Below are 25,658 nucleotides of genomic sequence, written 5' to 3' on the forward strand. Positions count from 1 at the left end.
TTAAAATGTCATCCTCTCTTCCAATAAGACTCGTACACACGGGTGGGGGCGGAGGAGGGGGTGGGGGGCTTAAGGGATTTACAGGTGGAAGAAGAAAAAAAAAACTGAACCGAAGGACGGACGTGATGCGACGGCGGCGCGTGACGGTCAAACGACGGTGACGGGGGGAGCGTGGAAGGCGTTCGAAACGCGGTGAAATGTAATCTGGTAGTAAAAAGGTTCCAAACGTGAACCGGGTTTCAGCGTTCATTTCAGAAGGACAGATCTTTCTTACAAAAACGAAGCATTCAGGTAAGTCAAAAGTACAAATGCGACTGTGAAAATACTCCACAAGTTATAGTCCGGCTTTTTTTTTTTTTTTTTTTTTGCACTGTTGTTTAATTTAATTTTGTTCTATTTTATTTGTATATACTGTATTTTTAAATTTGTTATATTTTTACCACCTATTTGTATTCTATCAATACAAATTTGTATTTCTACTGCAGCGGGAAAAAAAAAAAAAAAAAAATGTCCCATGCTGGATCAATAAAGTGCCTGTCCATCTGTCTTTCAAAATAAAAGTCAAATACGTAATTATCACCAAAATATACTGAAAGTAAAGTAAAAGCACACACTATTAAATATGATGCTTTTAGATTCATATCAATGTGCATTTTGCTGCCGTAGTTATTTAAAGTTGTGCTGAATTTAACGACTTCACGTCCTGTTGGTCAGTTCGATTCACAGTTCATCATATTCTATGAGATCATCGTACATTTGTGTTGTTTCTGTTCTGTAAGAACCACGAATCTCTGAAAAGTCAACAAGCTCAGAAAAACATTATCCGGCGATTTCAAGTGAAGTTTACAATCATTTATTTCACTTAAAAAATGTTAAAAAGGAGGAAATTTGATCTCAGCCCATAAAAAGAACATCAAATTCTTCAGTTTATCAGACAAATGTACATGTATATATATATTAATACATGATTTTCACTGGACAGAAAGTTCTAAATATTTACTTCTGAGATATCGTGAGGTAAAAGTGTAAAAGTGGCAGAAAATGTAAATTACTACAGTCAGCATTTTCCTGCCAAAATCTTTAAGCACTTTTGGCGAGGAGAACTTTCACCACCGTACATAACTATTCTCACAGAAGGGTTTGAACTTCATAATAACATCAGTGATTCACGCCTGTGGAGTTCACTTAACCTCAGTTGGAGCAGGACGACTGTAGACCTCGCATAGAATTTCATCTCAGTTAGAAAAATAACCTCATTACGACTGAAACAAAGACGCCATTTATTTTCTCCCAGTCAATTACATTTCCGGCCTAACGTCTGTTATTTTAAAAAGTGGTATTGTGCGGTTAAAGACCAGGCCTGCGTTTGAACATAGATTATCGTTGCGTTTAATGAACTCTGCTCTGTGCCGTGTTTATTCGTTCTGTCTGGCATCTGTGCAATCAAATATATGCAGCCTCCACAAATACAACCACATCCCGGGGAATTATTATGACATCAATTATCTTTACGAGTTTTTACACTTTAACCCCCCCTCCCCCTCCAAGTACAAATAAACTGGTTTAAATTTACATTATAACCACAAGCTCTAAGATTTGGAGTCCCAAAGTGTTCAATAATAAATTCATAAAGGCATTAAGAAATGAATCATACTTTGAATAAGTCGTACAAAATATATACATTTATTAAAAGTCCACCTTATTATTCCTATTTTCAGTTTAATGTCATTGGAATTTATATTAATATATGGAATTAATATTGAACACGTCAGGTTCATTGTGACAAACCGACTAAGTCTGATGGCATTTCTCAGACGAGATAAGATCTTTATTCACTACAGTTGTAAAAATATTATTTAAAAGGCAAAATTTCCCCAATAAGTGACAACTTTTTTTGAATTAAGAACCTCGGGATATTCTTTTTGCCGAATTTGAGGAAATCCGGCTTATTTCTGCTGTGCCAGTGAACATCCCGGAGAGGACCTCATGGTGTCACAGTAAGTTCTGCCTTTTTTTTCCCCCCCGTTCAGTGTTGTTGAAGTGTGATGACAGTGCAAGAGAGGAAGTCATGCAGGCAGCAACACTGCTTGCTCTTCACCCGGGCTTCAGATATGCCTGGCAGAGCTCGAGTGCAGGTTTAAGGTCCTGCAGGAACCAAAAAATAAAATAAATCTCTCCAACGAGAACGTATAGCTCGGAGCAAAGCCGGGCTTTATCCCGCTGCAGATTTGTTCCGTCACAGTAAAAGCTTTGACGCTCAGATCCACAGCGGCTCAGTTTGACTCGCAGCGAAAATGACTTTGTTTTTGGAAAAGAAACTCGGCGGCAACGCTGTCGCCTTAGAAACTTTCAATTTAACTGCAATTTGGTGCTGGGAGAGTTTTTCAGACCTCAAGGGAACAATTGATGGAGACATTGTCTCCAGCAGGAGTCTGGTTTTTTTTTTTACATTTAAAGCACAAGCGGTTAGAACAATAACACACACAGAGAAAAAGGGTTTTGTGCTGCAGAGAAAATTAGTTTGTTGTCGGGGGCGACACGCGTGAACCTGATCCTTTAACAACAAACCAGCACGCTTACAAAGAAGGCTGAATTGGTTTACTTTTTTCCTGAACCAGAAAAAAAAAGAAGCATCTTTTCTGGTGCTTTCATTTAATTTCGTTCAATATAAATTACGCGACATAATATAAGCCAACACTACAGCACGACTTTTGGAAATACTAAACACTTTCCGTTTTTATTCGAACTTTTCACGTGGCAGTCGAACAAATACGTCAACAGCTTCCTCGTAAATAAATTCATTTTTGCACATCGTATCAAAAAGTTTTAGACCAAATTTTGCGCAATAACAATATTGAAGATATTAAAATAAGACGTATGGAATTCTGCAGTAAACAAGAAAGTGTTTAGCAACTGCTGCGCTGCGACCACCTGCTTAGTCTTTTATACAATGATGTTATTGTTCTATTGCAACATTTGATTGGCATGTGTCAAACGTGGGTTTCCTTCGCATAAGATAGATTATTAATTTCTCCTATTTGGTTTCAGATTCATTATTTTTTTTTCCTCATGAACGATGGAAAAGTGATTCACAGACTGTACCAGTCAAACCTCTTTGGTTTGAACTTTTTTTTCTACAATGTAGAACAAAACTCAAAGACATGAAGAACTATGAAATAACATGGAGGGAACCAAACTATGTTTCGTGTTTTAGATTCCTCAAAGTGGCCACTGGGTACCTTTTCTGCACGACTGGCAAAATGCCGGTGAAAAGTTAAAATTTCTTGTCTTCTTAAAGCGTCCGAGACCAAACAGCAAACAGATTTATTGAACTACTGAAGTAATCCATATCACAACAAGAACTGTTCAACTAACGTGAAAGAGAAACAAGTCATTCATTATTTAAAGACACGAAGGTCAGTCATATGTATTTTTGGTTTGTTAAACACTTTATATTTCTTACTTCATATTTTTGATGTTTTTCAGTTTTGTTCCAGAACATATTAGAAATAAAGAAAAGAAGCAGAGGGTGCGTCCAAACTTATTGTCCCTGTTAATACACTTCGTAGCTCACGATAACTCTGCAAACCAAAGTGTGGAGAGAAAAGAAGTGATTTTACTTCTGCTAGCAGCCTAATGTATTCAAGAAGGTTAATCCACACCAAACCCTGATCGCGGTGTGTTTTTAATATTGCTTTCTATTGTTCTATTATTATCTTGTTGCTTCTGTATGCTGCTGTAGCGAAAAAATGTTCCCCTCGGGGATTAATAAAGTAACTACCTAACCTAACCTAACCTAATCTTAACATGTCGGAAAGCAAACATCGTGGAAAGAAAGCTGCTTTCTCCAAAAAAAAACTAAAACAACAAAAAAAAAAAAACCCAGAAATGTCCTGTATGACAGCAGCAGTGTAGTTATAATGAGCAGCATTGTTTGCACGGCGTGGGCAGGCAGAGACACCTGTCAGACCCCGTTGTTCCTCCGCATGCGTCTCCATTGTTCTCGGCTAAGAGGTGAACTGTATTCTTGTTTTACGGGGGTGGAGGGGGCAGAGAAAACAGGGCCTGCATTTATGAGCCCCCGGGTTTAAGTGAATAAGCTCACTATTTCTGCCCTTCAATAAAAAATGCGCCGCCGGCATCCGATCTCACCACCCGGCTCGCTTCACCTCACGGATCCCCGATCTGACGTTTAATTTATTTCTTTATTTTTTTTGTTTGGGTCTGACCTGAGCGGCGCGGCGGCGAGGCGCACGGCAAATTCTAAAAAAAACGGTGCTGTTTCGCATTTAGCCGCTACACCTCGGCCCTGTGAGCGCAGCGACAAGATGTTCGAACGGTTTCGTGTTTCGTTCTGAGGGGAATACTTCTCTCTGCAGCAAACTACAATCCAATCATCGGGAAGATGGCAAAAAGAAAAAGAAAAGAAACAAAAACAGCTTCATCTCAGAGCCCATCTCTCCCGGCTCGAGCCATCCAGTCCACTCCTATAAACACACTAATATCTCACAGATATGCATCATCACACCAGTGCCTCTGTAAAATGTGTTAAAGGATATTCCCTTCTGGTTAGCTTAAATGACTCTTTAGGATAATTGCTGCCATTTCTAACACTTTTAATGTATGCGTTTAGTCAAGTAGCACGCTTTCCATTGAGTAATGTCACATGAGAAGGGCTCGTGATCCTCTAGGCGGTAATCAGAAACAGCGCTGGGGCCCTCGGAGGTACGAGACGGCGCTCTTCCAGTCACTAGATGTTACCTCCATCTATATCAAAGTGGATGTAGCTGATGGGTCTGAAAAATTAGGTGGAAGTGTCTTAAGCTGCAATACCACCGAGTGCCACTGGAGGCTGGCTGCAAAAAGCCTCCGGCTCCATAGACTCCCATTCAACTTCTCTCATGAAATACGAAGTCAATAAATTCTTTCCATGAGTTATCTCGGTGTTGTTAGCTGAAGTCGCTCCTTCTTATTAGTTTTCTGGAGGTCCATCTGAAAATAATCCCTCATTCATTAGAAAAAAGATTAAAAAAAGACGTGTTATTTGGGGGCGTGTCTGTTTGATTGACAGGCCTGTGGTGTAGTGAGGTTACGGCTATCGGTGGGCGGGACGTAGTATCGTCGGGTTTCTAATCATATCAAGTCAGATCCGCTGCTAGCTCCTCCTCCCCCCAGCTCATCCAAATATGGTCACTTCCTGCTCCGAACCGCTTCGAACTAGCAAAGATGGCGACGGTCAAAATACAAACTAGTTTCATAATGGCCGTTAACAATTCGTTGGGTGACGTCACTGCTGGTTGCCGTTTCCTGGCTTTTTCCGACATACTACACTAATATTAATAATTAATTACTACGTAATAATTAATAATCCCCTGAAGATAAAACGGCATCACACCCACCCGTTACATGGAAAAAGTCTTATGCTTCAGGAGCTCGTGATATCTGTAAATCCCTTTTCTCGTGCAGACGGACACTTTATAAGCACATAATCTTTGTAAAGGTTTAATTGCTCATAGATGTGCGCTGTCAGCAATGCTGGTAATAAGGACCTTAATGTGCAACATAATTATGTACGTGGGGGATACTGTAGAGCAGGTTCATAATGCCTGCAACCGTGGACATTATGCGCAAGCACGTTCGCTTGTTTTGCACATGTTGTTAGATGCAGCTCGGGGCACGTTAATTTTAAATCGGAGATTCTGAGGCCTTGAATTTGTTCGACTGACGAGAATTAATAACGCTGACCACGAACACACTCCAGACTTGCTGAATTCAAGTTGTTGAAATGAAACCGCTATAAATTACAAGATAATTACTTTCACCGTGCTCGAGTAGCTGTTTCACCACCATCCACAGTTTATACTTATTTTATTCATGTACTTTATTTCCACCTGTGAGCATTTCCCTACGTTTCCTTTGGACACTGAATTATGGGGATTTATTCTGCATACTGACTGTTTAATTATAGTTTAATTTTGTCACTTTCCCTTTACATAGAGGACTTAATAGCTGCTTAGAATACATTTCAAGTACTTTGGATCCCACTGTATACAGTGTGTATTGTGCTTATATGGCGATTTCATTGAAGTTATTATGCACAATAAACCATGGAAGGAAAAATAAAGCACAATTTACAGTTATAGAATGCAACCAGATACATTTATTCAAGATCTAAAAGTTTCTTCAGTGTTTCCACTGTATCATTGTCTTCACTAGCTTCTCTGAAGTTTGTTTTCTTTCGTAAAAAAAATCCTGTAATGAGGCTACGTTCACCGTTTACATGAGAAGAGTCCATATGAACGGCGCCCTCTTGTGGCATTCACGACGCCGTAACTCGAAATTTTTCTCTAAGCCTTAAGTTCACGAGTTGTGACGTTGTTTGCTGACGTTCACAGAAATGGAAGAGGCCATGGAAGTTCATTTTTCGTTGGATGTTAAGTTAATATATTGTAATTTTAGTCACGTAGTTTTGTCTTCAGAACTTAGATAACGGCCTAAGTCTGAGGATAATGTTGATCTTCCCGACCGCCTCATCTTATCCCTCTGTGCCTTTGACTTTCCTGCAGTACGTTAGCTTAGTCCCCTGTTAGCTCGTTAAATTATTAGCCTCTGTGGCTTCTAGACGCCGTCCTGTTGCGAGCAAGTGTTGTTTTTTTTTACGACTAAACCATTTAAAACGCCGAGCACACGACTTCCCATGTTGTAACCACAAGCTCACAAGTTCCATTTGAACGCAGCAAAAGTCCAAACACATTCTACAGTAGCAAGTAGCTAAATTAGCTTCTCCTCAACGAGCACCATTAAAGTATTGCGCAATCAGTAAGCCGTCATTAATACTTGAATAATATCCAATTACACCAACAGGAGCCATTCTGACATATAGCAGTACTTTTAAGTGTTTTTTTCCCCCAATTAATATAACATCCTATTTGTTATACAAGTGCATTTAAACATCTTGATACAGTTATTATCTATAAAAAAATAAATAAATCTACAGGTAATTTAAGTGAATACAGTGGCTCTTTTAAACCTGTATTATTCACACGCTGCTCTTAAAACGTACCCAATGAAACGTATTGATCTGGCATTGATGAAGTCTCATCTCAGACCCCGCAGAGCGATTTGTCTCCAGAGAAAGAGACATTTTAGTCAAAAGCAAAAAGCTTTAATTAACGTCTGTGGAAAAGCAGCCCCTGCATTTCAAAGTGTCTACTTGCAGCAAGCAGGGGGAAGTCTCACCTGTCTACCTCAGAAACACATCAAGAGCAAAATGAAAGTGTAAGCACATCAAAAGTGCTACAACACAAGAGTACGCTTCCTTTTGATGGGACACGGCAAGGCTCAAAGAAGAGGCACTCCAAGAGCATAAGGAATTTCCTTTTTTCTCCATCGACTCCTCTCTCGTGTTTACGTCCTCCTCATGTTTGATCCATGACACAAGTAGTAGAATATTTATTTTCGCCACCTAACATCACTTCATCGACCCCCGGTGGCACGACTCTTCCACACCTTCCCGGCGATACCACAAACCCTTCGAGAAAGAAAGATCGGGAAAAATCACATTATTTTACAATCTGTGTCGAACACACACCTTTCCCTTTCCTCATGCATTTACTTTTTTTTTTTATTTTGCACCCTTTTGAGAAAAAAAGAATCCTTGAAATTCCTTATTTTGGATTAATGAAATTTGAAAGGTGTAACCCATCTAACTACTATTTCTTACTGTACTTATAGAGAGTTAGAAAAAAGAAGAAGAAGCGCGACAGATTGCGCCGGATACGATCAAGTTCAAGGCGTATTTCCATGATGAAGCAGTACGTCCCAATTGTATGCATACTACATGCAAGAGTACATACTTTGTAGGGGTAGCTGCAGTACGTGAAAGTAAAAAGAAATGGCATGTAACTCGGAACGCAGGGAATATTGTCAACGCTTTCATTTTTAGGTTGTTCTGCTGCCCCCAAGTGGCACAAAATTGATTCTCGCACCTTTAATAAATGAATTTATCATTTACAGTACATGCAAATAAGATTGTAAATATGACCTCGATACAGTAATTATAAAGCATAAATGTAGTGAAGACGTGAATGTGCCAATGGACCTGCAGAATTTGCGTAAATACTGCAAACATTTACTGCAGAAAGTAATTATACATCTGACGTGATTATCAGATCAATAAAACATCACCTCTTAATCAGGACACTAATGATTTATCATTTTCCCTGCTTTTCAATCTTATTAAATTAGACAAGCGTGCTATTTCTGGAAAGTGGCATAAACAGAACCAAAAGAAAATTTCCTGAGATCATATCAACATTAATTATATCAAGACGATGTAGAAAAAGAAAAGAAAAGAAAACGAAAACGAAAACATGCAAATTTGTCATCTTTAAACAGCAGCTCCCTTGTTATCTTGTCAGCGGATGTGCCATTACCATTAACTTGCAAGCAGGGAAATATGAAAGGAGCAAACAATGAACATGACAAAATGTGAAAATTCCCCGGCCTCTCTCAAGGTCTCATTTCCCTGGCAGCTGCCGGGGGAGCGGGGAGGGAAAGATAGATCCTCTATCAGCCGCCTTCGGGAGGAGGGGTTGCGCAATCCCCCCCCCCCCCCCCCCCCCAACAATTTATCTACATTCAGTCGGCCCAAGTTCTGTGCGAGCTTTATCCCTTCAGAATATATCCAAGAGACCAGAGAAAGAAAAGGAAATGTATAAAAGCTCCAACTGTGAAGTCAATTTAATCTCAAGTATCGAGACCATTAACAGCAAACCGAGAGTGAATTACGCCCAGAATGAATTACCCCCCCCCCCCCCCCCCAACTCTTGATTGTGAGGAGTCTACGCTGTGTGCGGGTCACCTGTCATGCAGACGTATTCATGTGCTCCATCACGGCGCCAATGATCCACGTAGTCGAGTCGCGGCCGAGTAATCTCCAATTCTAATAATATCCTGATTTTTGGGACGGTATCCTTGCAAAACGCCGAATGGAGCTCAATCATTTTACAAATCGCCAGACTGGAGGTGATGCATTTTCCCTCATGGAGAGACTGATGGACTTAATTTCACGTGCGGGTTGTCGCCCCGCGGTGTTTGGAGCGCGACGCAAGGGGGCTTCTCAGTCGTCTCGGCACTGCACACGGTGTACAGTACATACGCGTGAAACACTCATCAAGTGTGTGTGTGTGTGGGGGGAGGGGGGGGGATTTTTTTTTTTTTTTTTCCCTCAAAGATGCACCGCTTAAAGCGATAATCCCCCCCCCCCCCACCCAAAACAAATCCGTGTTGTCTTTGATAGTGGTGACATCTCTGCTGCTGAGCTCTCGCAGCTGTCGTAGCTCTGCTCTGCCAGATCACCTGTCAAACACGGTAGTATTTATTCCTTTCCAGGTTTTCTCGGATCCCGTAGCGGGTGCTGTAAATATGTCGGTCCAGTCACGGAGGATGTCAGCTCTAGTTTGTGCTTCGAACAAGAAAAGTGGAAAGCTCAACTTCTGTGTCTGTTTGAGTCTGTTTGCTACTTCAGGTGAGAAAGTGGTAATATTAAGGAACATGGGACTGTTTTATGAAAGAGGAAGAAGTTTCCAGGTCGCACAAGTGAGCCCCGATGTGGAAGCGTCTTAAGCTGCAATACCAACGAGGACCGCTAGGGGTGGGCTCCAAAAAGGCTATGATTTCATAATAGACTCTATAGAAAAGTGGAAGTGGCGCACGGGTCTGAAAAATGAGGCCGATGTGGAAGTGCCTTAAGCTGCAATACCACCGAGTGCAACTAGAGGTTTGTTTGATTGGCAGGCCTGTGGTGCTGTCAGGTTACGGCTACCGGTGGGTGGGACGTCGTGCCGTCGGGTTTCCGATCAGATCGAGTCAGATCCTCAGCTCGTCCAAATGTGGTCACTTCCTGCTCCGAACGGCTCCGAATTACCAAGAAAAACAAACTCAAAGGCTTTATATACGATATTTATATATGACATCAAATATCAGCTTGTTTTACTGATCGAGATGTGTTCGGGCACTTCTTTTAAAACCTACATCCATTCAACTAATCCAAATCAATTTAATGCTCCTCACACGTTCTGAGAGCAGTTGACATAAAGATCCCCGAGTTTTGCTTCGTAGCCATTTAAACTGCACCATGCTACATAAAAAACAAAAAACCATTGCATTGATTCTGCCAGTAGTAATGGTGTCTCAGTCACATCACTTTCAAAACACACAAAACAGTCACCTCCACCAGACTTGTTAAATACAGGCACCACTGTGAAAGCCAGTCGTGCCTCTCATCTCGACAGAAACCCCCCTCCCCCCCGCTGTGATTCCGCATCAATCACCGACCAACACATTTCCTTCATCTGCCGGCTTTTGAAAGCTAAGAACCATCCGCCGGGCGGCTTTCAGACATTTTCTACAGACGTCAAAAGGGAAAATACAGTACAGCAAAACATATTACGTACGTTGCTCCAGCATCGCAGCGAGTGCACCTACTTATTCATCAAAGTAAGCAATTCTCCTTCATTTGGAGAAGGGTAGAAAAAAAAAAAAGTGACTTTTGTCATCAAATGATGTGTAAGTGATGCGCAAATTTGCCATCAATAAGGCCCAAAAACTGGTATAAATAAAAACCAGATTGGAGATGAGACGGTTCATGTGACCTCATAACATTCGAGTCCATTCGGGTGTAATCATGACAAAAAAAAACTAAAACTCAATCTCACCGACTTTCAAAAGCCCCACTTGATCCTCCGGGGATCGCTTTCCTACCATCACAGCCGACTTGTAAAATCAACAGCCTTTTGAATGAATCATCGTATTGCATGTTCTTATTTATGTACTTCGGGTCCAGCCTCTGTCAAACGCTGAATGGCTTTAAAAATTTGTGTGTGTGTGGGGAGGGGGGGGGGGGGAGAGAGAGAGAGCAATTCAGCCACCTGCATCGAGCAAAGTTCACACGGCAATCATCAAGATTTCCAGCAAACCACTGCAATAGAAAAAAAAAAAAAAAAAAGGTGCTGAATTGGTTTACTTCGATGAAATTATACTCTGAGTGCCACTAATGGAACCATAACTTCCCAAAATGGTGTTCCTACAGTAAAAGGCGTAGTTACAGGCATTGAAAAGGCCCTCAATCCCTCTTACATAGGAGCAGAACGTCCCCAAAAAAACAAAAGAAAAAGTTTTGTGTGTCTCTTTCACTACAAAAGAGACACACAAAATGACTAGGTTTTGTGTATGCTGGAGATTGTTTTCCTCCTCTGTGTGTGTGTCACTTAAATCTCTGTGTTCATTTCTTGTCTCTGAGGTTTTGCTACATTTCTGTACGGGTTTCTGTTCCTGGTTCACAACAACAACAAGACCAGAATAACTGCCGGGCGGTTGCGTGACGTACGATTATCGCACGCACGAGAACGGGACGGGCGGACGAGAGGCACGCGAGGTCGCGGCGACCTTGAACTTTGACCTTCGGCTACCAAGCCCTAATCAGTTCATCCTTGGTATCGAGGGAATGTTTTTTGCCGGTATTCTTGAGATATCGTGTTCACGAGGAAGTGGCGGGCGGACAGCGTGGTTCTGTCACGATAAGTCTCGACAGGATTCATCAGAATTCAATATCGTTGGAGCAAAAATAAATGTTGAAGCAGGAGCAGCAGTTTAGAAGTTTGGTTCATATGAAAAAAAACGTCGTTAAAATAGACATCAGACAGCTTTTCATTTCTATTTTTTTGCAATATTTTGTGCCTCATCTGTTCAATCACTCTCAATTCTGTGCAGTCAGTGTTTTAATTGCACATATGTGGGCCCCATTTTGGCAGCTGCACTTCCAATATGTTACTCCGGCTATAATGATTCAAAGTGTCTGGATTGGCCTTGATATGGAGTCGGCAGATCAGCTCAGACATCCCTACTCTCACTTTAATTTCCTGCTGCAGATCATTACAACTTTCACCGTCATTTGTTTGTTTGACACGAAAGCATTAAAGCGCGAAGTGTTTAAGTGCCGTGTCAGAAGCCGATTTATGATCCAGGTCTGTTTAAGGACAAAAATACTTTAAGACAAGAATGATTAGAGAGAGAGAAAAAAAAACTAAAACTAAAATCTCTTCCTCTTATTCTTATTTAACTACAAGGGCTGAAGGCAACAACAAAAAAAAGATCCTTAAATTTGTGTAACAACAGTAGGGGTGGGCGGTACGGCCCTGAAAAAGGATCACGATAGACATGGGAATTTTCCTAAAGATACTGAAAAATAATTTGATTATTCATTTCGATAACATGCAATTTCTTTTTATGTCTGCATAAACGTCATTGCGTGCTGTCGTTACGTCAACAGGTCGGAGTACAGCCTTTATCACGATATGAACCTTTTCTATCGTATGAAAAATTAAGAAGGGTGCAGATTGTTTAAAAAACACCACGTAAAACGTATAAAGAGTCGATGACGACACCGCTACGACGAGAACGGCATACTTTTTTTTTTTTTTAAAACGTACGACTGACGCGTTCGAAACCTTTCGGAGAAAAACTACAGACTCTCTGCATGTTAGAGAAAAATGGGTTTTGGGAAAAGGAGGTTTGAGGCGAAGGACAATGACATGTGAGTAAAAATCCAGCGGGACAAAACAGCGCTTGAAAAGGGAAAAAGACAGACGATTTTTTTTTTAAACTAGCTCGGGATTAAAAAAATGAACGGAGCTTAAACGCACCGCAGTGAAAGAGACAGAAACTAGCTTCAAGATGGCAGAAAAGATGATTCTCAGTATTAGTGAAGGATACCGATCACTGCGTCGGATGTAAGATTTGGACTATTTCATTTTTATGCACTTCATTTCCCCCCCCCCCCCCCTTTTCCTCTAACCTTGAACACTTCATTAAAATATTCTGGTTGTACAACTTTGGTTCATTTGCATACATTACTGAAGATATTCTGAAGCAAAAGACTGTAAATCCTGATTATAAACGATATGTTTTAGTACTGTGGTTTTTTTTATTTTATTTTTATGTTCGTCATTACAGTGACGGTGGAGAAATGACAAGAAGAGATGCAGAAGGTCGCCGGCTGGAAAACCATGTTGAGGTTCATCGTCGGTACTTTAACTCCCTCCAGAACAAATCTGACTATGTTTATCATGTTTATGTGATTCAAAGCTTTTATTTAAAGCGCGTACATTTTTTTTTTTTTTTAAATCAAGAGTGACTTCTTTGATCAAAGTCCTGACGTTTTCCCAAAAGTGTCCTGAACTGCTTGAAACTTGTCCTTTTTTTTTTTTTTTTTACCTGTTCCCTATTTAACCAAAACCAACCAGCTCAAATATTAAACAAACCACAAACAGGACAGAGGACGCAAACCGCAGTCCGTACTTCTATAAATCAACCCAACAAAACCTCACCGTGACTTCTCTGCAAGAACATTTTTGACTTTTACTTTTTTCATTCTCGACAAATGGAAAAAAAAAAAAAAAAAAGTCCTTATGACGAAGGAAAACCTCCAAGTAGTTCTACAGCAGGTGACTTTCGGTGGGCAGAATTGACGCCAAATCTTAGGGTGACTTAAACAGCACGTGGAAGCGTACATTCAAAATGCTCCTCAAACAAAGCCAAGAAAGCCTCAGGTGACAAAGAGAGAGGCCTTCACGGCTGAATTCGTCACCCGACGGTCGCGTGGTGAATGCGCAAGATGAGCAGCAAGGCAAACTAAACAGAACGCATTAAAACGCGAGCAGAAATGAGTCTGATCTTACTTTACTCCACAGGAAATGCTTTCTTGACAGCTCTCCCATTCGTGAGCAAAGGGGGGCGCGTTCGTTTCAGGGTCGCTTGCGAGGTGAGTCCCGTCCTAACGAGCACGTTTCAGCTGTGCATCAGTGATGAGTTAGTGGATTAACGGAGGGGAAGAATATCTGACACTTTCAGGTTACCTGCTGGGGAAAAATAAAAAAATAAATTTAAAAAAAAACACCTCAGAAGGATTTTAGAGGGAAAAAAAATTGCACGAGAAAAAGTCGTACAGTTTCCATCCTGGATGTCTTTAAGATTTTGAAAAGTTCACAAACACCAAGACGGCTTCCAAAGCATGCGAACAAATTATATTTTTGCACCCTCACCCCCCCTCCCCCTCCCCACCACCACCACCACCACCACCACCTCCCTGGGACTGATTTTTTATTACTGCATCAACAGCTCCACTGAGTCTCCTCGAATCTGCCTCTCAGTGGGTCATAAAGTGTGAAATCTGTGTTCACGCGTTTTTGACAAATCATCTGACAGCCAGACTGCTAAAAAAAAAAAAAAAAAAAAAAAAAAAAAAAAGGAACCGGCGCTCTTTGCGTCAGACGGTGGTTTGCTTTTTTTTTTTTTTTTTTTTTTTTTTTTTTTTACTCGCCAGAACAGCCAACGAATTGTTTATGTATTTAAATCTGTGGGCATCACATGCTAATCAGCATGCTTAGGACCGATCAGTTTGATTTATATTGCGTACGGCTGCTGGGCCCCGGTGTCTCTGTACGGGTAACTGAATTAGCTCGAGTTGAGTGTCAGTGACTTGAAAAAAAAAAAATCACTCGCTTCAGTTGACGCTGAGCTTTGGGAGCTGTTAGCAGAGTCAGCTTTCTCCTGACAGACACCCTTCAAGGCGAACCACTCCCTGATGAACTCGGCTTTTTTGGGGGGGATGGAGGTGGTGGTGGTGGGGGGGGGGTTACGAATGAACTCTCACGTCATGAGAAGATGTTTTAAGTCAGGACTTTGGATCGGAACATAAAGGTAAGTTGAATTCTTCGCACGTGGTCTAATCCAGCGTTCGAGTTTTAACTCGTGGGCTCGTGGTGACGACGTGGGAAGTCGTAATGCTTGGCGTTCAAGTCCTTAAAAAAAACAAACACGGAAGGCGTCTTTGGGGCTAACGTGGGGGCTATTCAATGAGGGAAAAGTTGAGGCCGTTGGGAAAAATCAACATTTCCCTCTGACGCAGGCTACGATCAAAGTTACGAAGACAAACTCTACGTGACTAAAATTACAACATATTAGCTTAACATCCAAAAATGAGCTTCAATGACCTGCTGTAAACGTCAGCAAACAACGTCACAACTGGTGAACCCGAGGCTTATTCGAATTCCGACGTCACGAATACCACAAGAGGGCGCCGTTCATATGGACTCACGGTAAATACGGCCACGTTCGAACGCAACGTATAATTTCGAACCGGTTGATTCGCGAGCGATTGCAGCTGGAGCCCGATTACAAAACTACGAACGGGTGAGGTGGGCGGGGCGTGGACAGAAAAGACACAGTGGGTACCTCTAGTGGACGAAAGGTGTACCGCGGGGTCAGAAAACAAACAGAAGAACCAAAACCACAACACATTTTGTGCTACGATAAATTTTGGGACACACTTTTGCGCTAAATAACTTCATCTAAGACTTAACTAATCAAAGTCCAGAGTTCAAAGCACACAAGTAGCTGCATGAGAGTTAATGGGATCAGTTTGGCTTCATACCAGCATGTTATTCTGGAGCTCCACATTTCCGTTATATTTATAACTTGTGTTGATGCATTCCTGGAGTTTAAGAAAAAAAAAAGGAGAAGGCTGCACCTACAAAAATGTCCCACATAACTTGTACTGACAAGGAAGAGTCCTCCCCCCCCCCCCCGCCCAGCTGGTACATTTAGTGTGAATGCAGCATCACATAAACGTAACACAAAAGGCCGGCGATGTTGCCGAGAGACAAGTCAGCTAATGTAGTTTCTGTCTGATCTAGTGCAGCTTTCCTCGCTAGGTAGGAAGGAACAGGGGAGAGATAACACTGTCATGGCAGATTTTTGTATTTTAAATCATCTTCGCAGCGGCGTGCACTCCAGTGCAAAGTCAGTGAGCAGAAACCTCGGGGTGATTTTTAACAGTGACTTGACTTTTGAAGAGCGAGCGAAGAGGCAGGAGTGGAGTTCGGCTTTTCTGCAACGGAGAAGCAAATAAAATAAAAAATCGCTCTTATCTGATTCCTATTTTTTTTTTATATATTTAGCCTCAGTCAGCCACTTTTACATGTCGGGCCTCCTTCAACAGCAGCGGCTTATTTCAACTGGAGCGTGATGAAGAAGTCACATATCTGCAATTAACATCTCTGCACTGCTTAGCAGATGCTGTTGTTTGGGGGTTTTTTTTGCGTTTTTAACTGACCAGACTGAGAAGGAAATTTCCACTCCGTCAACCTTCTTTTTGGCTCTTTTGTTTTCCGTTTCTTGTGAGCTTTGTGATCTACTGGGATCACGACCTGCCCTATTTACCTCTACTTCCAACCGCGTGTCCTTGAACTAATAGAAAAATTAGCAAAATGTTCCAACATGTTTCATCTTTTTTTTTTTCCCCTTTGATATCTGCTTGTAGCAATACAAGATCAGCTCGTCTCAACTACATATCTTAATTAGATATTTTTATGGTTACGGCCAGGCGTTCAAAGTTCTTAATTAAAAGTCAGCAAAATGCTCACTGGCCCACCGTATCTGCTTTTTTTTCCCGCACCCAGTCCTTTGCATTGTAGGCTCAAGTTCCAGCACTTTATGCCCAATTTCTTGCCCTTTTCATCCCCAAAGTCCTACAATTTGCACACTCCAATCACTTCATGTCCTGCGACCCTTTTCCCTAACTGCCCATCTTACTCTGGGTTTGAAAATCTCCATTCTCTGCCCTTCGTAAACCCTTAAGTTCTGTGCGGTGTTGGTCCAAAGTGTTGCACTTTGTACACCAAATGTCAAGGCGCTTTGTAAGCTTAAAGTCCCTTGTACACTCACAGTACTCATTAGATACAACAAGCTGTACTTTGTATGTCAAAAAATACAAAATAAAATGCAGTTTGTACGCCTATCGACCTTCCTCGGATTTCTGTACAATATATAACCGGAGATCATTCTTTACTGTAAAAATGTTGCCGTGTACATATATATATGTATGACTGTATATAGATTCCAGAAAGAAATAAGATGTGCTTCCCAACTTCTTTGGTAACTGACGTATATAAAAATGTCATTTCTAAAAGAAAGAGCTGTTTCTTCAGTTCGTGATGTTTCTTACAAATGAACCAGAGAGAGGCCACGAACTCCCTTCCACTCAGAAGTAGACACACGAACATACATATACACATATAAATAACTACCGATCTAGTAGTCGGGAGGATGGGGTGTATAATCAACTGCCTGGGGTCTATTTAGCCAAGGTGTGCTGACAAACTGAAGATTTGAAGACTTGTCGCATCCCTTTGAGTGCTGAGCTTTTGACCACGAGGGACTAAACTATCTTGAACCCGATGATTACTGCCGAAGTTTCGTGCGGCTGAAAATGTTTCTCCGCAGCTGGTGGAAAATATCTCAACGTGACATCATGCCATCTTTTTTAGCCAGTTATATCTGAGAAGAAAGAAGAAAAATTCAGCAGCAAACAATAATACAGAACCAGGAAATACAAGGTACATAGTCAGTGGAGATTTTCTTTGAAAGCACATGTTGTCTCTGGCCCCAAGCTGCACTGCAGATATTTGTTTCTCTGTAAAATAAGAAAAACTCGACGCAATATTTTTACACGTAATATGCATCTATGTAGACGGGCTGACGTGTACACTCAACTCAAACATGCAGAAGATGAAAAAAAAAACTAAAAGCAGTGAAATTTAAGCTGTTGGTCCACGCCGAGTGATTAAAACAGTTTCTGCATCTTCTCTTCCAACTGATGCAAACAGGAATTTGAGACTGAATTCAGATCAGGGTTCGAGTATAAACCTTTTGTTGTACCAACGAACCGTTGCTGCGTTCCAGTGGGGTCGTATTTACCGTGTACACAATAAGAGTCCGTACCAACGTCGCCCCCTCGTGGTATTCACGATGTCGGGAACGCGAAATTTTCTATAAGCCTCGAATCCACGAGTTGTGTCGTGTCTGCTAACGTTTACGAAAATGGCAGAGGCCCTCGGAAGTTCATCCGTCGTTGGGCATTAAGATAATATATTGTAATTTAAGTCATGCAGAGTTTGTCTGTATAACGTACATAATAGCCCACGTCTGAGGAAAAGGTTTGGTCTTTCCCGACGGCCTCGTCTTTCCCCTTTGCATTTCCTGCATTACGCTCGCCGCATGCTAAGTTGTTGGCCTGTTGGGGGTTTCTAGACGCCGTCCATGTTGCTTTTTTTTTTTTTTTTTAAGACTTCACCGTATGAACGCCAGACGCACGGCGCACACGACTTCCCGCGTTGCAACCGAAACAACGACGCCGTGTTTAGTAGCTCCCTCCACCCCACAGCTACTCCTGAAACCTCAACAGAACCCTGTTTATATTGAAATACGTCTCTCAGCAGTCTTTTAATTGTTTCTTTGAGACAAAAAAAGAAAAGGCATCTGTGGTACGCACTCATGTGTGAAATTCCATCATTTCAGAACAAAGTTTTGAATTTATTTCCCCACCATATTTATGCTTGAATATTTTACACACACCACGCTCTGCAGAGGTTTTATACCGGAGACTTTTTAAGTCTTAATTAATTCATATTTCCACCGAGGAGGGGAAAAGACTGAATTAAGAAGGAAGGCGGAACAACTCATTTTGGAACGCGGCAGCTGGTGCCAACGATCCCATCACTGCTGTTCCCACACTGCCTTTAAAACTGCTTAAGCTACTCCGGCATTACTCCCACAATAATAAGACAAAATATAATTGGAACGCTGTCATCATCACCGTCATCATCAAATATATAAGCTATTGCGGCGCTCGCAACATCCAGATCAGCTCGTGGGCTCTTTGACAGATCAATGGGAAATGCGAGTCTGAAATTCAAGTACAGCTTTTACCATCGCCCCCGAGCGCTCCGTGATAAAAGACAGCCAGGCCAGACAGTGATGGATATAGATTTCGAAAGGGGCTTTTTTATCTCAGCCATTTTGTGTCTCAACACACACGTGACAAGACAAGTGGAGGATGTTTCAATTGAAGCCAGATGCGTCTGATCGGGGAAAATGTTGCTCACGGAGGAAATCGTCAAGTAGTTTGGCGCTCCAAGTGAGAGAAGTGTGCGCTTCCTGCCGAGCAATATTAACCCTGCGTTAATCCCAGAAGACCCGTGAAGCCCCCATTTAGATGTGTAGTACTGCAGAAAGAACCGTGTGCGAATGGTGGAAATTCCAGATTCAATAAAAACGAAAGAGGGACCACGCGGTCCGTCTGGCGTCATCACGGCCGAGCATTTAGCGAACTGTAACCGTGTAAATAAAGACAATGTGTTCACAAAAAAATAAATAAAGCCTTACAGGCGTCACAGCCCACTGGAAATGTCAAAGTTGGAGTGTGGCCTCTTCAGATGCTTCATTATATTCCCCTTTCATGGAGGTGCTCTCACTACAGAATGAAAAAACACAAGGCTATTGGACCAAAAAAGGGCCCCAAACACACTTCTCAGTCCACTCACTGTTAAATTGCCTGTTTTCATTGTCAGTTTCACTTTTTCTTTTTGGAGTGCCACATTTCTGGTTGCTTTTGGAAGGAAACGCAGCCATCCAGAGAGAAAGCGGGAGACCACGAGCGACTGTTCTTGTGTCTTAAATGAATATTTTAAAGCTGAACTTTTTTTCTTTTTTTTTTTTTAATGTATTGGAAATACAACAAACAAGCCTAAAATACCGCATCTGACATTTATCACCTTACAAAGATGTTATCTGGCAAAAATTTCTTCGCAAAAAAACAATGGCTAATTTGCATTACTTTCAAGAGGCTTTTGTCCAAAACACACTTCAAATAAATGTATTCAAAACCTTTGTAAGTGCCCGATATCATTTAAACAAGTTACCAGAAGCGTGTTCAGAGAAAGGATATTCTTACAGGAGACATTTTCTGCGTTTCAATGGGTTCGTATTCACCGTGTACACGAGGAGAATACATATCTTGCGGTATTCGCGATGTCGGAACTCAAAATTTTCGATGAGCCTCGAGTTCACGGGTTGTGACGTTTTTGCTGACGTTTGCGTAAATGGCAATTGAGGTCACGGAAGTACTTTTTTTTGTTGGATGTTAAGCTAATATATTCTAATTTTAGTCTTGTAGAGTTTGTCTTCATAACTTAGAAAACTGCCTACGTCATCTTTTCCCTCGGTGCTTTTTCAATTACTGCATTACATAACCCTTCATTAGCTTGCTAAATTGTTAGCCTGCGGGACTTCTAAATGCCGTCCCAGTTGCCTAGTAAAATTTTGTACGACTTACGCGACTTTCTGGAGATGGTGTCTCAAACTGAAAAAATACAGCACGTAGAAACTCTAAACTGCTCAGCTAGCTCAGTCTCGTCGTAACTAAGATATCCGCTGAAAAAAATATATCAATGTCATGTATTTTTAAGATTTTAGCACCGTGTTAAAATATTACAGGTCAGGCTAGCCGACGCTGGGAGTGCGCGACCATCTGTGGTGTTATGGTACGGGTGCTCGGAGTGACAAAAATGGGTCAAACGAATGGATTCAATTCTAATTACATATATTCTCATTGAGAAGGCGGAGTGATATTTACTAGTGATGAGCAGAGTGTGTTGTCATGGTGATTTGAGCACGTTCCAAACGTACAGTTGACCAATCGGATCGCTGGGTCGGAACCACCTGTTGTATAAATCTGGCACCGGCACATCCAACGAACACGGACCAACATTGTCGTCCATTTCCAAGTCTGATATTTACTCTGCTTTTAGTTTGGTTTTGATATCTACCAACCACAGGAGGTCATTTTAAATCCCCCTTTGTTGATTTGAACCATTTTAAAGATTCCTGGAATGTCAACCATTTTGTTTCTTTCTTCATCCTTCAAAGCGTCGCTGTTCACTCTGCCAAACGCGAATTCAATGCCGTCAATGATGCGTTCGGTCGCCAGTCCGAGCTGCCACCTGCAGAATTATTAGCGCTGTACAAGGTTAACAGCTCAGCAGCCTGTTCTGTGGCTTCTACGCTCTATTCGTGTGCTTTTTATGGAGAAGGCGGCGTACTGGGTTGACAGCGGCGCTCTCGGTCACCAAGTTGAGCTCGGCCGCTAAAAACTACCGATTCGGTCGGTGACGGTTCAGTACAGCCGGTTCACGTTGAACACTCGAGGTCAGGGACTCGTTCAGTCACGTCATGAATGAACCAGACGACTACGTTCTGACAACTGACTCATTATTCAAAGAAGTGAAGTACAGAACTTTTGTCACGGGTTCTTTTTGTCCAGCTTGAAACTGAGCGTGGTTAAAAGAGTCAGGCAAGGAATACCGAAAATAAACCAAAACCTACCTCGAACCCACACCACCCCCGCTACCCCATCCACCCAAAAAAAAAAAAAACACTACCCAACTTCAACCCTGCGCTGAACTGTTTGGGGTTTGGATCTCTGAATTTGTTTGCGTACTTTTCAAAACTATTGCAGAGAAACTCGTGGCGTCGTCTGTACCGAGTAGAACTCCGGGTTCAACAGCGAAACCTTCCTCTCGTTTTTTTTTTTTTTTTTTTTATATTTCTTTCATTCCACAGTGAATTTTCTCTGAGCTTTTGGTGACACCCACGCAGCGACTCAAAAAAGCTGGGCTGACACTTTGACAGGCACGCTCCAACCCTTTGTGGCATTGTGAGCGTTCACATCCAGGGCAGTTACACGGGTGTTCCCATCGGAATACAAAAAAGCAAAACAACCCCCCCACCCCCCACCCTCCCACCACCACCACCACCACCACCACCACATGGCAGTTTGACAAATCACCTATCGATACCCGACCGTATAATCTGCACCGATACGGGAGTGTGAGGGGATCAGGACGAGTTTAAACACGGGGGCTTTGTTTTTTTGCGGACGGGGCGGGTTGGGGGGGTAAGTGTTTGTCGTCCCGGTCTTTTGCCTCGAGCAGCGGCGACGGATTGACCCCAAAAAGAACAGGTTGGGTCGCGTGTCCGTCCGGTTCGTCAGCGCCAGCAGAGTAATGCATCCTGGAGAGTTTGCTGCTGCTGCTGATTCATCGAAGATTCACCCGGCGCTGCTTATTGATCTGTAAAAACCAGGCTCGTGCCCAAGAATATCATTCCCTCCCCGTCAGGCGACAGTCAGACGACACCGGGCTCGGCGGCGTCCGCCGGGAGAGTCGACTTTGACGAGTGGATCTTTTAACTATATGCTGGATTTTGAAGTCGGATGCAATTTCAGCTTACGGGTCGACAAAAAGATAAAGAGGAAGCACACGCACAAGAACATCCTGGGTTTACAATTTCCATCCTCATCCTTTCAAAGGTTTACCACCACGATCCAGCCATTTGCACATTTTCGTATTTTTCCCCACGTGGTCATTTACGTCGTGATAAAAAGATCCACCGTAGCCGCTTTCCTTTGCGCGTTTGAGTTCAATTATATACCCACGATATCTCACGATAACTTGGACTTGTTTTTCTTAGCTTTATTGTTACCGTCTCCTCAAAACCGAGGAGCAGGTAGACGTTTGAAAGAAAAAGAAATTATCTGCCTGACATTTTGCACAGCGATGGTTATCAGTTAATTACGAGGACGACTGGCGCGGGCCGGCGTCGGCTTCCCGGAGCCGGCGAGACACAAAACCGAGATGAAAGTTCGCTCCCCGCGTCTTCCCCTTTAATTTCAAGAAAAAAAAACAAAAACAGCATCCGAGGCGCTTGTCACGGGGAGTTTCTGGGCTGCTCCATCTCATTTCGGAGACGTCCCGACATACAGTTTTGTAAAACACCCGTCCGTTCACCGTTTCCGACGACTCCTCATTTTCCCCGAATCTCTGCGACGAAGGCGGAGAGTGCAAAGTCAGCGAGACCGACAGAGTCGCCACACCAACGGGAGGCACGCTGGGTTGATCATAAACCACAACCGTCCCGTGATGTGTGGAAACGGGGGGTACAAAAAAAAAGTGCACAACAATAACAAAACCAGTTTTAGGGACGACGTATCAAGCAAAAATACTATTCGACAAACAAAAGTTGGAACCCGCAAAGCTCGTTCTTCTTCTCCCGATGTTTTTTTTTTGAATGGCAGACACTTTTTGGGGTCCATTACCGCCACCTTGTGACGGGATCGAACCATTACAGCCAGGCTACAGTAAAAACAGGGGAAGTTTCTGGAAAATATAAATCGATTTTTTTTTTTGTTTTGTGTGTATATTTTAATGAATATTCAGAATTCGTGGCCACCTTTGCCTACTTTGGATTTAATTTGCATGCCGTCTGCTAACAATTCCAGAGCTTAACGAAGGATTAATGTTTTCCTGCCGAGGACAGTCCGTATGAGGACAGTGTCTCTGTCAAAATCTTAAAAACTAATATTTGGACTGATGATGTGCTTAAAAGGTCCATAATCCTATTTCAACTTTTTTTTCTTTTTTTTATCACTTTCGTCCTTGTCCACGACTTCTACTACATTTTCCATAACTTATTGAATACCACCTGTTTATATTTTTTGACCAACTCAAGGTGCTGTACGCAGCAGACGGTAAAGCTTTGTTAGCTCTGAAGCTGAACAAAGGCACGTTACCGTTCTTGCGACGCTTGATCTTTTTTTGATGCCGCCGACGACACGCGGTTCAACCGCGACTACAACTTGTTGTTTATCCTCACACGTCGTAATAGAAGTCTTTAAAAAAGAAAAGAAAAGAAAGTAGGGCAAGTCGATCCGAGGGCACGCATCCAGCGGCACACGGCGCAACACCAGTTTTTTTTCTTTTGTTCGTTCGTTCGCGGGCTGTGATCGTTCTCGGCATCTTGCATTATTCAGTCGCACGAACAGCCCCCCACCCCTCTCACCCCACCCCACCCCTCGATATCCTTTGAACAAGCCGGCATTTTGTTTACATCAGGCTCAAGTAAATGTTTGAAGTGCCTTATAAGCGCCATCAAACCCAAGTTGCCCTAATCCGTTATTCGGGTCTGTGTTTGGGCTGTAGTCGGTTGAGGTCTTAATAATAGAGAGATCTCCCCCCCCTCACCCCCCCGCCCCTCCATCTTTGATGAGAGCAACAGCATAATGGAGTGAGACTGTGTTTAAAGTCTGTATGCCGGAGCTGCTCATAATAAATCCTCCTCACAATACACCAATAAAATAGAATACATTTATATGCAAATGGAGAAGCCAGTGATACCACGTTTGCCAGGAGGTATTAGGGGAATAAGTACGTCTTAATGAAATACCTTCTGCTCGCCGGCCACGGTATTATATAAAGCTGCTCACTATTCAGCACAAAGAGGGTCAACTTTGGTTTTAATGTTGCTTGCTCACCTTTGACAAATTTGTTTAAAGGAGTAGAGAAAGTCTGCTGAGGTTTTTTTTTTTGGTGGTGTCGGGGGTGAGGGAGGGGGGACGGGGGGAGGAGCCAGCGGAGGAAAGTTTAAGCTGAAGAAACAACAACTGAGTCACACGATATTCTTACTTAATATTATTCAATAAACTTCTTCTTTTAGCCTGTTTTACTTAATATTGTAACTCTATTTCATAATATGCAATAAAACTCTTGATCTTGAACATATCCCGTATTCCTCTGAAAATCAGAACCATATAAAACGACGTTTTTATAAGAGACCTGCTTTGAGATTCTCCAGCTGCCACAAGTGATTCATCTTTCTTTTTTTTTCTTTTTCTTTTTTTTAGGGGGGGGCTCCATCTCTTTTCTTTTTCTTTTTTTTTATGATGCGTGTCAGTAAAAAAAAAAAAAAAAAAACGACTGGCGGGTCACCAGACCCGAAGGAAGCTGGCGATCGCCTGGAGCCGCGCCGCACTTGACGGTTGGACTCAGGCGAGAGGAAGGAAAGGCTCCTGATAGATAAGTAGGCCGAACTGTACGAGAAAGACACATCAACCAAACGTGCTGACAAGCTGCCAGATCCAACACATTTTTTACTTATCGGGCTAATTAACCTATCCGGCGCGAGGCTGCGGCTCTATATCGCCGGCCATCTGCCGAGGCGCTGTCTGCGCCATTACCGTCTCCTCCGCCCACGTCTCGGCAGACGTGCCGCCCATCAATCACAATCTGTTGCTCTCTCGCTCTCACGATTAAGGCCTCCTGCACCGTCACGGGGCGAATTATTAATGAGGTGAACGCGCGCAAATAAAAAAAAATAAAAAATTTAAAAAAGGATGTACGGCCGGACAAAAGAGACGGCATCTGCTGCTATATTTAGTGCCGCGGGGGGAAAACGATGGGAAATATGCCTCCTTGCTTGAGAATCAGTCATGTCACCGCGCAGCTGGTAAATAATACTAAATTCTTTTTTTGCAGAGGTTTTAAATATAACGTTATTGCTCTCTCTTTGATTTTTTTTTTTTTTCTACACGATAAACATATTAATCACAACTAGTTCTCATTATTTGGCATTTTGGTCACAATTTACCGCCCCGGAAATGATAAAATTATACTCACCCAGCGAACTAGTGAGCTCCGGGAATACGGCGCCATCACTGAAAATAACGGCCTATCGGGGGGAAAAGATAAATTCAAAAAAAAGAACACGCGAGGACATCCATAACTCAAATACAGTTCCTGGAACACTTTGAGATAAAGTTCACCTGAGTTACTTTTTTTTTTTGTAACTAGGACAAGCGTTGGAAATCAGACGCTCTCAGAGTGTAATTAACTCGAAGGACGGAGAAATAGAGTAGGCCATTCATG

The 25,658-nt window shown here is 42.3% G+C and overlaps 1 protein-coding gene across 1 annotated transcript in view; it reads right to left on the minus strand.

Annotated features, from left to right (window-relative positions):
* unc5db (unc-5 netrin receptor Db) overlaps positions 1-25,442 on the minus strand; it is a 301,343-nt gene extending 275,901 nt beyond the window's left edge. Inside the window, exon 1 of the mRNA XM_069166069.1 lies at positions 25,410-25,442. The gene's annotated coding sequence lies outside the window, so the exon portion shown is untranslated. The remainder of the gene's footprint in view (positions 1-25,409) is intronic.
* Between the last annotated feature and the right edge of the window lie 216 nt (positions 25,443-25,658).

Source organism: Embiotoca jacksoni, unplaced genomic scaffold (genome assembly GCF_022577435.1).
Source record: "Embiotoca jacksoni isolate LCO1_2020_lvr unplaced genomic scaffold, fEmbJac1.0.p SCAF_37, whole genome shotgun sequence".
Lineage (NCBI taxonomy): Eukaryota > Metazoa > Chordata > Actinopteri > Embiotocidae > Embiotoca > Embiotoca jacksoni.